General features: G+C 45.8%; 1 long non-coding RNA gene across 3 annotated transcripts in view; it reads left to right on the top strand.

Annotated features, from left to right (window-relative positions):
• LOC102550135 (uncharacterized) overlaps positions 1-17,790 on the top strand; it is an 81,834-nt gene that overhangs the window by 19,260 nt on the left and 44,784 nt on the right. For all 3 annotated transcript variants that reach the window (XR_001840477.3, XR_358198.5, XR_005491274.2), the window contains exon 2: positions 2,670-2,770. This is a non-coding gene — a long non-coding RNA (uncharacterized LOC102550135). The remainder of the gene's footprint in view (positions 1-2,669; positions 2,771-17,790) is intronic.

Here is a 17,790-nt window from a genome sequence, read left to right as displayed (position 1 = left end):
GAAATGTCCTTTTCCATCGATGGGCAGTCACAGAGGCGGCTCTGACATAGGGACGCATCTCTGCTTTCACTTAGAGCTGAGACGAGGGTCCAAGCCGACTGCCTGGCCAGAGCTGGCACCACGGGCTTCCCCTTTGTGACCCAGATTTTTATTTTCAGGTAAGCCTGAAGGATGAGGCCTTCCTCTCTGTGGCTTGCTCAATGGCCTGTGAGTGTCTTGCACTGCTCTATGGTACCTTTCTCTTAAAAACAAAAACACAACCTTATTATTTTTATTTAGCTTTTATAGAGTACCAAAAATGTGGGGTAAGTCAGCACCTTTCCTGTTGACCCAGCTTCAGTGGAAAATTTGAAGTACTTCAAAGGAAAAAAAAAAGTGGAGAAAGAGGAGAAAATAAAAATAAACCAAACCTCAAGAATAGGTCTTCCGGACCTAATGTGTGCAGTCTCTACCTGCAGAGCCCTGGACCTACTGTGTGCAGCCTCTACCTGCAGAGCCCTGGACCTACTGTGTGCAGTCTCTACCTGCAGAGCCCTCTAGCTCTCTGGGGATGTTCAGGGGACAGAGGCAGGATACCTTAGCTGGATCTCCTATATTTGTTGTTCAATTTTATGTCATTTCTTTCTGTGGGTTTTTGACCTTGAACTTGTCAGACAGCAAAAGTAATTAAACACACGAAGAAATTGTAAAAAAAAAAAAAAAAAAAGTCAAACCAAGGAGATTTTTCCATTGAATCCTTAGAGGTGAGGAACCTGCATCTCACTATGAGTAACAAGCTCAGAAGGCTTCTCTGTCAGCGCCACAAGGAGAAGGCTTGTTTTCCTTCTCCCCCCCCTGTAACAAGAGGCCATTAACCAGCTTCGGTGGCTCAGTGGGGAAGGAGTGAATTCTGCAGTTGAACCCAGGCATTCACTGCCACCTCTGCACACACAATGTCCCCAACTTTCTCTCATCTAGATGCCTATCCTGAGGATCCCTTTTAACAGGGAGTAACATTGGAGTACAGAATATTTCACGAGGAAAGGAGAGGTGAAGGCTCGGGGAACTGGAAGGAGACACTTTTCCTGCTCTCTTGTTCTTCCAGAACAAGTCCTAGACAGTCATGTATTGGAAAACTTTTATCTAATCGTTCTGACATTTTCCTTCCATCGTGGAAAATCCTTCCTAGGAATAATCTTTCAGACAATTCTAATGTTTAAAACATTACGTCCTCTGGCCTGAAAGCCAGAGTTAGACACGGTCTGTCTGTCTGTCTATCTGTCTGTCTGCCTGCCTGCCTGCCTCTCTTTCTCATACTGTCTCTGTTTCTCTGTTTCTGTCTACTTTCCTCATGTGTGTAATTGTGTGTGTGTGTGTGTGTGTGTGTGTGTGTGTGTGTGTGTGTGAGAGAGAGAGAGAGAGAGAGAGAGAGAGAGAGAGAGAGAGAGCAAGCCACAGGGATGGGTGCACCCATGTGTGCACACGCAAGAGGAAGCCAGAGATCAACTTCGAGAGTCATTCGTCAAAACACTGTTCTACCTTTAAAAGATACTTTCCCTCACTTTTATCTGCACCTTGATGACGAAGCTAGGCTAACTGACCAGTGAGCCTCAGGGTTCTGTCTGTCTATCTCTACTTCCCCATTACCAGAATCACAAACATACCACAATGCTCCACTTTCTTATGTGGGTTCTGGCGGGTCAAACTCAAATCCTTACACTTGCATAGTGAGTGCTTTCCCAGCTGAGCCATCCCCCCAAAGCCTCTAGACTGAGTGTTTTTGTATTTGTTGTTTGATACCTACATATGTATCTCTTCATAGGAGGGGCTTGATGCTGGGCTGGTGAGCCCACTGCTCCCTCAGCTCACCTCTGCCTGTTCTCTGCATGTCTTTCACAATGATGGTCCTCCCCTAGAGCAGCTGAAACCCTGCATTCTGTCCGTGAGCTGCCAGAAGATCACTGACTCCACATCAGTTACTTTCCATGGCTACAAGAAAATGCCCAAGTTAACTGATCAAAAGGCAAAAGGTTCATTTGTGTTCGTGTGTCAGAGATTTCTGACCATGGTTGCTTGACTCCACTGTTGCGGAGTCTGACAGTGAGTATGAAGCTGAAGTGGCTACTCACTCCTGGTGCATGGGCAGAAGAAATAAGGACGGCTCCGATGAAATAGGTCCTGACCCACTTCTCACCCTGTAAACTTCCCTGGTCCCCAGTAGTAACAGAAGTCAGAGATCAAACCTGTGACATTTGATGGACACTTCAGATCCAAGTTCCATATGGATCCAGACCGTTTTGTATGAATGTGTATGTATGAATGTATACATGCCTGTGCATGTTCACATATGTGTGAGGAAGTGTGTGTGTGTGTGTGTGTGTGTGTGTGTGTGTGCATGCTGTAAGTCAGCTTTGGAAGTTGCTTCTCAGGGTGATGTCCACCATGCTTTCCTGAGACAGGGTTTCTCATGGCTGGGGACTTACAGACTGGGCAAAGCTGACTGGTCAGTCATGGAATGACCATGCAATCCACAAATACGCTTCTGGGGCCAGAATGACAACTGTGCCACTGTACCTGGCTCCTATACATGGGCTGTGGGGTATCGAACTCTGGTCTTCATGTGGACATGGTGATACTTCACTGTCGGAGCTATCGCCCACTCTTTATTCATCTCCTTACCCCACGTTCAGGAAGCTGATAAGGATGTTCAGGATTCTCTCCGTCAGAGCCTACGAGAAGTTCAAACCTCACACACCCCCTGTTCATGTGCTAGGACCATCCTCTACCTGTGGTAAGTGTAGCTTGTTATTTATTTGATCGTTTTTCACCGTCTGGGCATCTGCCTTAGCCTTGCTATGAAACCTCACTATGGAGTAGTAGCCACTTCCTGACACCCCCCCCCCCCCGCCAGATGCCTGCGCGGTGCCATGAGTCACCAACCAAATTGTTGGCGAGAGTTCATCCCACCTCTTTAAATGAGTTTCCTAATAGGACGGGCCCTTTCTGCCCTTTGACCTTACCCCGTGTCTTCTTAACTGTGGATGAGTCAGTCTCTTAGGATACGGAACAACAAAGGCAACCACAGTAACAGAAAGGATGACAAGGGTGACAAGGATGACCAGGAGGGCAGGAAGGAGCAGCCAGGTCCAAGTTGAGACTGTGGGATACTCTCTGTGGTGGTCTGGATAAGAATGGCCCTCATAGATTCATAGGTCTGAGTACTTGGTTCTGAAGTGGTGGACTATTTGGGAAGGATTAGGGGGCGTGGCCTTGTTGGAGGAGCTGTGTGCCTGGGGATGGGCGTTGAGGTTTCTAAAGCCCACACTAGACCCAGTCTTGTTCTCTCTGCCCACCTTGGAGGTCACATGTAAGTTTTCAGCTACTGCTCCAGCACCATACCTGCACGCCTGACAGCTCCCCATCATAACGGGCATGAGCTTATACTTTGACACTGTGAGCAAGCTCCCAGCTATGTGTTCCCTTCCATGTTCCCTTGTCTCTTCACGGCAATGTAACAGTAATTGTTGGTATTCTGTCTAAGCTCCACCCCCACAGCTGCCAGGTATGCCTCGCCCCACAGTTGCCTGGCAACAGCCAGCTGTGCCTGACTATAAAGGGGGCTGCTTGCCCCTCCTCTTCCTCTTCCTCCTCTCTTGCTCTTCCTCTTCCTGTTCCCTCTTTATCCATGTCCCTTCTCTCCTCATCCCCCCTCGGCCCCCCACGTGCTCACAGCTGGCCTTTGCTTCTCCCCTCCTCTTCTCTCATTAAACCTCTCCACGTGGAACCGTGTTGGCTTGGTGTGTTCTGTCCCGGAAGCGAGCCGAGATTTAAACAGTAATGATGTTCTCTCCCGACCAGAACCACTGCTTCTTTACTTCTTCAGATACCAAGCTTGTTCTGTTCAGCCACTCGAAGCCGAAGGTAACTGCTAATGTAGCATATATGACAGGAGATACCATCCATTACCTGTCTCCTTGATGGAAGTCAGTATTTTCCCCAGGGTGTGAACCAGTCGCGAGTAAGATGCGCACACCTGAGAGCAGGCTTTAGGGGACACTCCGTAACCACGGAGGCAGTCACTGAATATTTCAGTGCTGGATTCATTTTACGACAAACAGAGCTGCTTGAACGATGCGTATTCCTGGTTTTGTAATGGGACTTGTTCTTAATGTTTTAAACCAGCAAGTTATTCAGCTTCGTTTCACTGTAATGAATTACCTGAAATGATGAACTAAGAAAAGAAAAGGACTTAGGTTGGGCTCACAGTTTTGAAACCTTCACTCTGACCATTGGTGTGGGCTCCACCTGGGGGTGGAGTGGGGTGGACATGGCCATGCGGTGATCAGTATAGGAGCAGAATTCTCTCATTCAAATGTTGAACTTCATCCAGGGACGTTGCATGAGATAATAAAAGAGGCACTACGCTACCGCCGCCAGCGGGTCTGGCCTGTTCTCATCTCGGCAGACCTGGAGCTCCAAAATCTCTCTACCTGACTCATTGGGTTCTCATGGAGGTTGGTCGCTGTCAGCCAACCCCACATATCCAAATTCACAGGGCTAGCTGATTTGCACTTCTTGCAAACTCACACTTTGCCGCCCTACCTTTCTCTCTGGAACCCAGCTGAGTTGCCCAAGAAGGAAAACACCACACAATCTTAGTTTAGAATCCACAGGTAACACAATCACTGGGCGTGGCAACTAGCCCTAATTTTGTAAGCCAGTCTAAGTTAAACACCTCTGATGGTGAACCCTGGTGGACCCATCTAAGCCGGGGGGTGGGGGGGGGGCGGCTCCTGTTAGCTACTTCTTTCTCCAAGCTCTCCCTGTCCAAAAGCAGCCCACCTTTTCCTGCCTCCTCTCTTCCCCTCTCCGACCCAGAAGTCCCTCCTACTCCTTGCCCAGTGATTGGTCCCCTGAAATCTTTATTCACCAGGGGAAGGTTCTGCCACACAGAGATCCATAGGTAAAGGCTTGCTTCGAATCCCCTGTGGTAGTGAGATGTGGGGGAAGTTGAGAAGTGGAGCCCAGGGGGACTGACTGAATGGGATGGCTGGCCCTGGTTGCTGCTCCCTGCTGAGAGGGAAGCTGGTTTTGCTTGGTGAGGGCTCCTGTTCTGATGTGGTCTGAGCAAGGAGAAGGTAATCTAGTGACATATCCAACTTGCCTGGTAGGTATTGCAGGCAGGTGCCTGGCTTATCTGCAAGTTATGTAACACCCCTGGCCCCAGCTTGCTGTTTGCTCCATTCTTAGGTTTGTTTGACTTAAGATACTGGGCACACTTTAAAGCTGAGGAGGAAACATGGTAAAAAGAATCGCTTGGTATTTGACTTCCCCAGGAAGTAGCAAATCTTTTAATATAAATGCATGTACTTTGAACATCTCATATATGCCTGAGGGAGCTCCCTGAGGATACCACTGGGGCACTCACACTGGTTCTCACTGAGTGTTCATTCTGGTCTTCACTGAGTGCTCACACTGGTTCTCACTGAGTGTTCACACTGGTTCTCACTAAGTGCTCACTCTGGGTCTCACTAAACGCTTACTCTGGTTTTCACTGAGTGTTTACACTTGTTCTCACTGAACACTCACTCTGGTCTTCACTGAGTGCTCACACTGGTTCTCACTGAGTGCTCACACTGGTTCTCACTGAGTGCTCACACTGGTTCTCCCTGAGTGCTCACACTGGTTCTCCCTGAGTGCTCACACTGGTTCTCCCTGAGTGCTCACACTGGTTCTCACTGAGTGCTCACACTGGTTCTCACTGAGTGCTCACACTGGTTCTCCCTGAGTGCTCACACTGGTTCTCCCTGAGTGCTCACACTGGTTCTCCCTGAGTGCTCACACTGGTTCTCACTGAGTGCTCACACTGGTTCTCACTGAGTGTTCACTCTGGTTCTCACTGAGTGCTCACACTGGTTCTCCCTGAGTGCTCACACTGGTTCTCCCTGAGTGCTCACACTGGTTCTCACTGAGTGCTCACACTGGTCCTCCCTGAGTGCTCACACTGGTCCTCCCTGAGTGCTCACACTGGTCCTCCCTGAGTGCTCACACTGGTCCTCACTGAGTGCTCACACTGGTCCTCACTGAGTGCTCACACTGGTTCTCACTGAGTGCTCACACTGGTTCTCACTGAGTGCTCACACTGGTTCTCACTGAGTGTTCACTCTGGTTCTCACTGAGTGCTCACACTGGTTCTCCCTGAGTGCTCACACTGGTTCTCCCTGAGTGCTCACACTGGTTCTCACTGAGTGCTCACACTGGTTCTCCCTGAGTGCTCACACTGGTTCTCCCTGAGTGCTCACACTGGTTCTCACTGAGTGCTCACTCTGGTTCTCCCTGAGTGTTCACTCTGGTTCTCCCTGAGTGCTCACACTGGTTCTCCCTGAGTGCTCACACTGGTTCTCCCTGAGTGCTCACACTGGTTCTCACTGAGTGCTCACACTGGTTCTCCCTGAGTGCTCACACTGGTTCTCCCTGAGTGCTCACACTGGTTCTCCCTGAGTGCTCACACTGGTTCTCCCTGAGTGCTCACACTGGTCCTCACTGAGTGCTCACACTGGTCCTCACTGAGTGCTCACACTGGTCCTCACTGAGTGCTCACACTGGTCCTCCCTGAGTGCTCACACTGGTTCTCCCTGAGTGCTCACACTTGTTCTCACTGAGTGCTCACACTGGTTCTCACTGAGTGCTCACACTGGTTCTCACTGAGTGCTCACACTGGTTCTCACTGAGTGTTCACTCTGGTTCTCACTGAGTGTTCACTCTGGGCCTCACTCAGTACTCACACCAGCTCTTTCTAACCCTAAGAAAATGCAGGGTTGAGGAGGCTGAGGTAACTTCAGAGCTTCAGTGGCTCTGTCCAAACAGGGATCCCAGAGAAACTGTCTTTAAGGACTTAGTGACAACCTTTGGGCCTCACTCAGGCCTCAGGCCTGACATGAATTAGTTACACTGTTACCTCTTCTGAGAAAGCAATTTCTTAGAAGTGTTTCCTCTGATCTTCTGGGAGCCCTGGAGTATGATAAGTAATTACTTTATAGATGTTTATTCAAGGCATAACCAGGGCTCCCCCCTCTCTCTTAAAACTCTGTCTAATCCAAATGTGTAGGCATGATTTTAGTTACTATTCCATAAACAATACAAGATAATTACCATTTATATATCATTAGTGATGTCCTGAGTATTAGCTGTAATTCAGGAATGATTAAGTAAATAGGATATCTACAACGTATACATCACCATTTTCTTGCTTCATATATAATACCCCAGTGTCTTGGTATCCACGGATATCCTGGTACTCCAAAGGTACCAAAGGTTGGATGTATCAAATGTGCTTTCCACACAATTAATACAACAGTCTTTCTAAGTAGGAAGTACTTTAAGAAGAAAATTAAAATGCGTTTTCCCCCTAAGTTGGCTAGGCAATCAAATAAATACCATGAATGCTTCTGCAAAGAAAAGACTTCCACGGAAACTCAAATACAGATGTCTCATGTGAGTTTAGTTATTCTGGTAACTTGGTGAGTCACGAAACTCGCTGGGCCCCACTGATTGGAAGATGCAAACATTGACCGATAGCAGCATTGAGGCCTGTGGCTTATCTAGAATTCTCCAGCCCAAAGGTTGAAGAGGATCAGAGGAAAGCACTCGCAACGTGTGATGCTCTAGAGGAGATCTGTATCAGAAGGGAGGGTTCCAGACTCAAATGGGAAGATGCAGTGAACCGGACACTGGTGAAGAAAGGCTTCAGAAGTCGGACGCTTCAGAAAGGGCTTCGACCAGCCAATCAGAACCATACACCCATGATTCCAAGTAACAGAAAATAATTGGTTTTGAGCACACTGCCCTCAGCATGACTCTCTAGTGAGCGGGAAAGCTGGCTGGCAGACTCCCTTCCCGTTAAGATAGCCTCATATCTCACTGTGAAGAACCCTCCCTCAGTGGCAAAATGCACAGAACACTCTGTTGCTGGATGTCCCTGTGAGTGGCATGCTCACTGTGAGCTCAGGAGCACCCCTCAGGGCAGGCTTTGCATCTGCCTCTGCTCCTTCTCTGTTCAGCATGCAAGACAGGAGCATGACTGAGCATGATTAAGCTTGTGTAAGTCTCCTGGAACCCTAATGAATGCTGGACAGCATGCAGGACAGCATGACTGGGTGTGTGTAAGTCTCCTAGAACCCTCATGCAGGACAGCATGCATGACTGAGCATGATTAAGCATGTGTAAGTCTCCTGGGACCCTCGTGCAGGACAGCATGCAGGACAGCATACATGGTGGCATGTGTGGCAGCATGCATGACTGAGCATGATTAAGCATGTGTAAGTCTCCTGGGACTCTCGTGCAGGACAGCATGCATGACAGCATATATGACTGAGTGCTTATACGTCTCCTAGGACCCTCATGCAGGACAGCATGTATGACAGCATGCATAACTGTGTGTAAGCTTCCTACAACCCTCATTCATGACAGCGTGCATGATACTTCATGACATCATGCTATGACAGCTGCGTGAAACCATGCATGACAAGGAATGTACTTGCCTCACTCCGTGCTTGTTCCATCCAGGAGACTGTCATCAAACCCTCATGTGATTGTTTTCAGTTTATTTTCCCCCTTTCTGCCGACACAACCCTACATGGATTTTCCCACAGGGCAGTTCTGCCCTCACGTGTGTGAACCTGCTGGTTCTCAAGTCCCAGGTGATCTCAGCTGTGTATAAAAGAGAATGAGGAGACCCCAGCTACAGAGCTACCTATTTTGAAAAAAAATTCTTTTTCATATTGACCCATGCTTTGTCCCTCTATGATTTCCAGTGCTGGGGGGTGCTGAGGGAGAGAAGGGGAGGGAAACCTTCCACTGGAGTGTGCATGTGTGCTCACAAGACTGAATGCCCACGTGTGTGTGTGTGTGTGTGTGTGTGTGTGTGTGTGTGCATTTGTGAGTATGCAGCTGCATTAGTTACTTTTCCATGGCTGTGATTGGTCAACACAATCAAAGACAACTTAAAGAGGAATTTATTTTGGCTTATGGCTCCAGAGGGTTAAGTGTCCCTGGTGGGAGTGCAGGTATGGGATCAGGCAATACAGGATGCTGAATGCTCACATCTCAAACAGCAAGCACTAAGTAGAGAGTGAACTGGATGCAGGTGAAACTTTGCAATCTCAAAGCCTGTCCCCAGTGACAAACCCCTCAAGCAAGGCTGCACCGCCCAAACTTTCCCAAACAGTACCATGAACTGGACACCAAGTGTTCAGTTATCTGAGTCTATGGGGGGGTATTTCTCATTAAACTTACATACAGTTCATATCTGTGTGTATGTGTGTGTACATGGAAGTGTGCATGTATGCATGTGAGATTATAGATCTGTGTGTGTGTATGTGTATGTGTATGTGTGTGTGTATGCATTCATAGGCCTGAGTAGATCTGTTTATCTATGTATAATGTAAACTAAGATGAGAACCTTGAATTACTAAAATAAAGACCACCAAACCGTTGATTTTAAATACCTTGCTTCTCAAAAGCAATTTCTGCAAGTGCTTGGCCTGGAGGGAAGTGGACCAGCTATTTTGGACTGTCATACCCTCAAGCAGGGGATGCTTATTCATGGAATGGAAGAATCAATTTTATAAAAATGGCTGTGTAATCAAAAGAAATCTACCTATTCAGTATAATTCCAATCAATATCGCAGTAACATTCTTCAAAGAAACAGAAATTAATATCCAAATATTTATATGGAGGCTCAGCAGGCACTAGATAGGAAAAGTAGTCTTGAAGAAAAAGAACTTTTGGACGTACCAATACCTGATTTCAACACCAGGATTACACTGGTACAAAACCAGATAATAGATCCATGGAATAGAGGACCCAGATACATGGCCACACAACTACAAGCTTCTGATTTACTATGAAGATGACAAATGTGCACTGCATAAAAAAAATCCTCAGCAAGTGCTGCTGGGAAATAGTGTCTACACGGAGGAGCAAGTGCTGCTGGGAAACAAGATGTCTACATGGAGGAGAATGAAACTAATTCCTCATCATTCGGACTCCGCAAACATTGATCCTAAATAGATCAAGGATATCCACAAAAGACCTGGAACTCTGAAACTACCAATCAGAATAAAACAGGAAATGCATTTGAACACGTGGCACATGTAAGGGTTCACACGTAGGACATGAATTAGGCTCTAGTCACCTAAGAAATAAGGCCAATAATCAGCAAATAGAATCTAATGGAATTAAAAGGGTTTTGTACACCAACGGAAAGTGCCAATTAAGAGGCTAAACAACCTGCAGAACAGGAGAAAATCTTTGCCAGCTGTGATTCTGACAACAGATTAGGCCCCGCAAGGACTCAGGAAACTAAATATTAAGAAAATAAACAGCTCAATAAAAAGGAGCTATGGAACTGAACAAAGTTCTCAAAAGAAGAGATACAAGTGGCTGATAAACATCCTTCACTATTCACCATCCTTAGCTATCAGCAAAACACAAATTAAAGCTGCGATGAAATGCTATCTCAGCCCAGCCCGAGTAGCTGTCAAGAAAACAAGTGACAGCAGATGTTCATGATGTTGTGTGGAAAGAGAAAGGTTATCTGTTGTTGTTGGAGGGGTAACCTGGTACAGTCACCATGTAAATCAACATGGAGGTTTCTAGAAAGCCAGAAAAAGAATTAGTGTGTGATCCAGCTATACCATGTCTGGAACATACCCAAGGAACTCCATGTCCTCTTATGAGACACTTGCACATTCTTGTCTGTTGCTGCTCTCCTCACAATAGCTAAGAAATGGGAATCAGCCTAGAGGTCCATCAACTGATAAACATGTGACAAACACATGATGAACATGTGACACATGTGACACACATAATGGAATTTTATTCAATCATAGGGAAAAAAAGAAACAGAAGAAATGGATGGAACTGAAAAATATACTAGATGAGGATGTCCAGGCCTTCTTCTGTCCTCTGTGGGCACATGCTTGGCCACACAAGTCACATACAAGTACACACATGCATATAAATGAAATAAGTCTTTAAAAAGGAAATGTGTGAAATAGAATTTGAAGCCACAGGGACAATTTATAGAACAAGTAACACTTGTCGTAAGGATATAAACTGATTTTTAAACGAGATATGAAAACTAAATTATGAGAAATTTTATGGAGGAAAGGTGTTACAAATGAAAGTGAGTCTGGTGAGATGGCAAAGGTGGACAGAAACTACTAACAGAAAGGGAGACCCCAGGGCTCCAGTCCTGACCTGTGTGTGAGAAATCAGCATCACAGACAGAGCTCAAGGGAGCCACCTCATGTACCTCTCAAATATAAACCTTTCACCTTATCGGGGTGAGAAAACATTAACATCTCAATTGTTGAAATAGGAGGGGGAAAAATCTCAATTGTTTCATTGCTTATATCTCAGAGATGCTGATTTGCATTCCAGAATATACAGAGAACTAGCAGTTCAACAGATATAGCCCAGTTTTTAAAATTAAGAATTCAAACAGACATTTCTCCCAAGAAGACATACGCATGGCCAATCAACCCAGCACAATCCTCATTACTAGGAAAATTGGAACTCAAACTGGGGTATAAACCCACTTGCCTTGTGGAATGACTGTTACCAAAAGTCAGACACCAACAAATGATGGTAGACTTTTGGAGAAAATGGCGGGACTGTAAAATGGTGGGACTACTTTAGTAAATACCACCAACTCTACCAGTACTCTACAGAAACAAATGCATGTGTTATTTCAACAGGTTGTTATATTAAAGTTCATAGGAGAATTATTTCTAATGGTCAACAGTGAAAATGTCTAAACACATGCACACTCATGGTTGGATAGATAGATAAAGGTAGATCCAGACACTGGAATATTACTCAGTCCTAAAAGGCAACAAAATACAGATATGGACAAACCTTAAGACACTATGTTACCTGAAAATCTGCCACAAAAGCCCTTGTGCTATGGTGCCATTATATGAGATATTTTTGACAGGATAGCTCACAGAAATGAAAATTGATTTGCTGTTCCCTGGGTGGCAGCAGAGAGGGATGGAGAGAGGTTGCCAGGGGCTGTGGGTGTTCTGTGGGATAATGGTAAAATATTCCGTAGTCATCAGTGTTTGCACACCCTTGTGAATATTCGAAATATAGAACAGAGTACCTGAAAAAGTAAACTCAACAGTTTACAAGGACAATTCAACAGAGTTGTTACTTGGAGATTTCTAGAATAAGGTAAAAATGGTATTTCGCCACTACTTGGTTTTGAGGTTGCTTCTAAGATGTGTTGGTAGCTGCTCTCTATTTGGTGTGTTCTAGTAGATGTGTGGTAATTCATGATGCTTTTGTATACCTTAGCCATTCCTACCTCACTCTGCAAACACCTCTGCCATTAATAGTTCCTGGAATTCTCTATCATTGTTTTTCTCTCATGGGACACTCTTCCATGTAAAATCCCCTCGTCATAGATTCTTTTATACTTTATAATTTTATATTTCGGTTTAAACTTTTGTTTTTATCCCAGTCTCATGCGTAAATTACTCTACAGTACCCTTTAATACTTTAAAAATGGGTTCTAATTTAAGTCTAATCCGTCTGGAATTTATTTTTGATGGTACGGTACGGAGCAGGAAATCGACATTTACTTTTTTCCACTTGGAAAATGAAATGTTTTTAGAGCATTTATTGAGCACTTTATCCTTTTATCACCAATTCAAGATGCCATTTTCTTTACAACATACCAGACATCTACACATATAGCCAGGTTTCCAGGTCCTCCAATCTGAGGTTTTTGCTTCACTGAATTGGCTCTGCTGAAGTAGCACATATTTTAAGTTTCTCCAACTTTGTAGCCAAGCTTAATCCCTGCTAGAGTGAGAATTAGATTGTTATAGCTGTAAAAAATAAAGATGTCTGCTTTCAGAGACTTGAACACTAGGGTGGGGAGACCCAATTGGGGGGGGTGGTCCCCATTGGCTCAGAGAAGAAAGGGGGGGCTGATTGGGAGAGGGGCAGTGGGCAGGATGTAAAGTGAATAAGTTAAATAAATAAATAAGTCTGGTTAAGGAAGGGCTGTGTCCAGCTGTACACACCAGGAATCTCTTTCTGAGTTTAGGCACGAAAGGTTAGAATTCAGCAGAGGAGAAAAAAAAGAATAGATTCAGTCGACCCTCTGAAGGGCTACAGCGATCTTTACTGGCCTGAGAGACTGACCTCCACAGACTTGCAGCTGGGCTTCAGATCCAAGTGTACAGGAGGACACGCGGTGCAGGATCTGGGATCAGTTTTTGTTCAGACTCAGAAGCTGCAGTTGGTAAACTGTGAGATACATTAGGTGGCCTGTTTTGCATTCTCCGGGTTCCAGACTTGTGCTGGAGGTTGGTGGCTTTCTGAAACTCCACGGGGGCGGGGGAGGGGGCAGTTTTCTTGAAGCCTTGGGCCTGCTTTGTGGTCCTTGCTTTTGTAGGGTGGGTCCTTTACTAGCTTCATGGACTAAGGCGCTCTTCCTATTTTCTCTCTTTCTTTCCTGGTAAAACCATATAGAGGGGTGTCAGTTTTCTAAAGATTTGGTAACTCTTTACTTAGAAACACTTGGTTTTTAATCATGTGATAAAAAGCAGCAGTTACCGTGTCTGCTCACGTCTCTGTATCTCTTGAGTCCATTTATTTCCAGGAATAATAGAGCTTAACTTCCAAGGCTGGGATGGAAATACATTGGTTCATCCTGCCATTACTCTGGAAGTACATTGGGTCACCCTTCATTACTCTGCAAATACATTGGGCCATCCTGCCATTACTCTGGAAATACACTGAGACCTCATTCATTGCTTTGAATTGCCAGCTGTGGAGGAAGCTACACGAAACACTGACAGGACAACCAAACAGACCCACTGAGCAGTCCACAAGTGAGGAGCTGAACTTTCCATCCCTACATGCAGCTGACATAGGTCTACAATCCTGGCCAATGCATGACTGAAACTCTGGAAGCCCTGAGATGGAGTGAGCTCCTGAGCTGTGTGGGCCTCCTCACCAGGGCACCAGTGTGGCCAGCGCTTGCTACTCTGTGGGTTTGTTTTACTCTCACCCTCCTCCAACCCCCTTCTTCTACCCTGTTAACCTCCTAACACTAAATAGGAGAGGCAAAGGGATAGAGGGAAAGTGGATGATGTTATCACTAGATTACTTCCTGCTGATTAGGGACATCGAGTTCCTTGGGGCAAGTTTGATCTTTGCTGTCTAGATATCTTATTTCTTCTTCTTGTTTCTTCTTTGTACATGGCTACTTAACAAACAAGAGCAACCAACCACCCACCCACCCACCACATCTCCTGGGGCCCTAGCACTTTATATAGCTTCTGAAGAGCCCTCAGAATTCCAAGCCTCACACAACTGCAGGAACCATCTGCAGCTGGCAAAACCATGCCTCTGCTAGAGCATGAGGCAAATCACGGTCAGCTTCTGGGGAAGCTATAGCCCACGCCTGGGATTAAACTGAAAACTTATAATACTTGCATGTTTTTAAGGAAACCAAAATTCATCCTGCACATTAGTGAAATGATGAACCTTTATGTTTGATGCTCCCATGTTTTGGGTAACTTTTAATGCAGCCATAGATAATAGACACATAAACACAATAATTGCCATAAATAAAGAAATCCAAGCAAGCCAAAGAATTAGTGTTTGCGTACAGCTGGAAACAAGTCTAACAAATGGTTATTTGTTTGTTCCCAAGAGTGGAACTTTCCCAGTAAAGCCTGGGTGTTTCCAGTGGAGAGAGCGTTGGATTTCACTGTGACCCTTGAAGACCACACCTAACCCACTGATGTGGTGCAGGGTTTCCCAATGTTTGGCCAACAACAGTAAGTTCAGACTTGGTATGAGGTTTCTAAGCCTAATCTCTCATAAATTAGCCCTTTCTGTCCAAACCTGCCCATGTATCCTTGGAGACTGTGAGAAACTCCACCTCTACAGGTTACCAGGAGACTCGGGACCTGGAAGTGTCCAGGGAGGTCAATCAGGGTTGCAGTGCTGGTGGCAGGCTAGAAAGAACATCCTGATCTTCATTTCTGGGCATGACATTCGATGTCCAAAGTTTCACCTGTTCAGCCAGATCTAGATGTGAGTCTAAATGAGTCAGTAACTGGAGATCAAAGAGGAGCAACACGGTTAGAACCAACCCACAGAGGGACAGAGCTGTTATCCATCCAGGTGGTCCCTGGGGCAGGCAGCATGTTCTGAACTGTGCCCTCATGAGGTGACAACCCACAGTTCATGGGAACCACCCTGAAAATGAGCAACTTCAGCTCAAATCCAGCATGACAGGTCTTTATAAATAGCAGAAATTTAGACTGACATGAAGGAGACCCATGGAGAAGATGTGAAGATATAAGGAAGATGCCAAACAACACCTGGGGCTGTCAAGAGCCAGGTGAGGCACAGGCTACATAAGAATAGCCCCTTGTCCCTGCAGCCATCTTGGAATCCTAGCCAACAGAACTGGCTGTCATTGAGGTCTCCAAACTGAGTCACAGCAGTCCCAGGAAGTGAGCACTGCAAGCCTGCCTGCTGTGGCTGATGACAGTGTCCACCTACTGTTAGAAATAGCTCCATCGGGACTGTTTTGGGTGGGAGGTACCCCAGTGAAAACAGCAGACACTAAGCCATCCTTCCATTGCCTTGGAAATACATTGGGGCATCCTTTATTGCTTTGGATCACCAGCTGTGGAGGAAGCTACATGCAATACAGACAGGACAGCCAAACAGTCATATAACCCTCTTCCTATAGATAAGAGTTGACAGGGGCCCTGGTCATTTCCTTTCACAGTGTGCTTACACAATGGGGTAACTATGCTGCCTTGGAGAATTCATTCAGTAGTGACCACTGCTGGAAAAATGGAGTTTCCACTGCCCAACACGACCCACTTTAAGGCCATTAGTGAGAATCCCAGCTGTTCCCAGCATGGTGGAGCAACAGGTTCTCGGGTGCTGATGTCCACAAAAATGCCGGGAAGTTTGTGTGATTTCCAGGCCTCTCTCAGATCTTTAGACTCAGGCTCTTGAAGGTAGGACTTAGAAGTCTCAAATGGACCCTCCCTATTTATGTACCCTCTTTTTCCTTCCTGCAAGGTATTGCCATGGGCAACTTGGTCATCTCTTTTTGACAAGATACTGTTGAAAAGGACAGGTTAAAACACATGACCTTACCTTGGTGATGCTTTACTGGAGGCAACAATACAATCTCTGTGAGCTAAAGACAAACCAATGAAGAACTAGCTGGAATGTTCAACTTTGGTGAGTCAGGTGGCAGAGATGTCCCTTTAAATAGCACCGTAGCCAGGCCAGGCACATTCCTTCCAGGTCGGAAAGTTGTCTGTCTGTCCCTAGGAATTTCTAATGACCAAATGCATGTGCCGGTCCCAGACAGTGGTGACCATGAATCAGGGCCAAGTGGTACACAAAGAGCTTTGACACTGTGTAGCGTGTGTGGTGAAATATTGATGTATTTAATTCCATTGAGAAGTCTGGGCTGGGAGAAAGCATGGCTTTATTTCAGATGTGCCTTACATAGCAGAAAACAAGGGCAATGCAGAAAATAAGCATCAAGAGCTTCCCAGCAGCCCCTGCCTCCTTGCCTTCTTGACTTCAGTTTTCACAGCCACCAGGATACCAAGCAACGCGTGGGACTTAAGAGGTGGAATTTTGAAAGGAAAAATGGAGTCCCATGAGTCTTCTTTTCCTGGAAATCAATGGTTTGTGGAGTGAAGTGGGGTCTCCTCAGAACAATGCTAGTCTTGGAGAGAGAGTTTCTTCCGTTCTCTGAGGTTGCATTTAAAAATCCCCAAACAGATGCTGCTCTTTTGCGTGTGTATGATGGGGAGAGAGGACATTGTTTTCTGCCATAGTGAGTATTCTCAGCATGCTATTTCAGATTCGGTAAAGGAATTCTTAAACATGTGTTCAGTAGAGCTGTCTAGATGGTGTAAAAGCAAGTCTTCAAAGATAGCAGGAAGTACCAGCGTTCATCCCGAAGAAAGAAGCATAGTCTAGTTTGATGTCCTTTCTGTACTACTGGGTCTTTTTGTATATATGTGCATGATATTTATCTATCTATATTGTACATTTATATACTACATATTCCCAATGAATTATATATGATTGTGAGCTGCCGTGTGGGTGCTGGGAACTGAACCTGGGCCCTCTGGAAGAGCAGCAATTGTCTTTAATGGTGAAGTCAATTCTCCAACCTCTACATGCTCCACATTTTATACTGAAATATGCACATAGACTCCGGGCAGACTGCAAAATGTTAAAACTATTTTGACTTTAGTGTTTTTGAAGGGGATGAAGCTCAGAACCCCATGGATGGCAGGCAAATCTTTATTGCTCAGCAACATCCCCAGCCTGATTGCAAAAGTCAAGTGAATGCTCTAGTTTAAACTCTAGGCATCAAAGACATTAAGCAACGGGTTTATAAGAACACAGTTAGGTGGGTGAAGAGATGGCCCAACAGTTAAGACCACCTGCTACTCTTGCAGAGGACCCAGTACACACATTGAGTAGCTCATGATGGCCTGTAACTCTAGTTCTAGGGTATTGCTATCCTCTTCTGGTCTTCACAGGCACTTACATATATGTGGTACACACACACACACACACACACACACACACACACACACAGGACAGTGAAAGACCCTGGTTCCCAGTTGAGGAGGTTTGAAACCTGGGTGACCCTGAGGGACTGTAGGCATTTCACCTGACTCCCAAGCACCAGGCCCTGTCACTGGCCTGCAGCCCTCATAGATTTG

This window comes from Rattus norvegicus, chromosome 11 (assembly GCF_036323735.1).
Source record: "Rattus norvegicus strain BN/NHsdMcwi chromosome 11, GRCr8, whole genome shotgun sequence".
NCBI lineage: Eukaryota > Metazoa > Chordata > Mammalia > Rodentia > Muridae > Rattus > Rattus norvegicus.
Note: the sequence above shows the minus strand (reverse complement) of the source record. Positions and strands in the feature narration are given on the sequence as shown.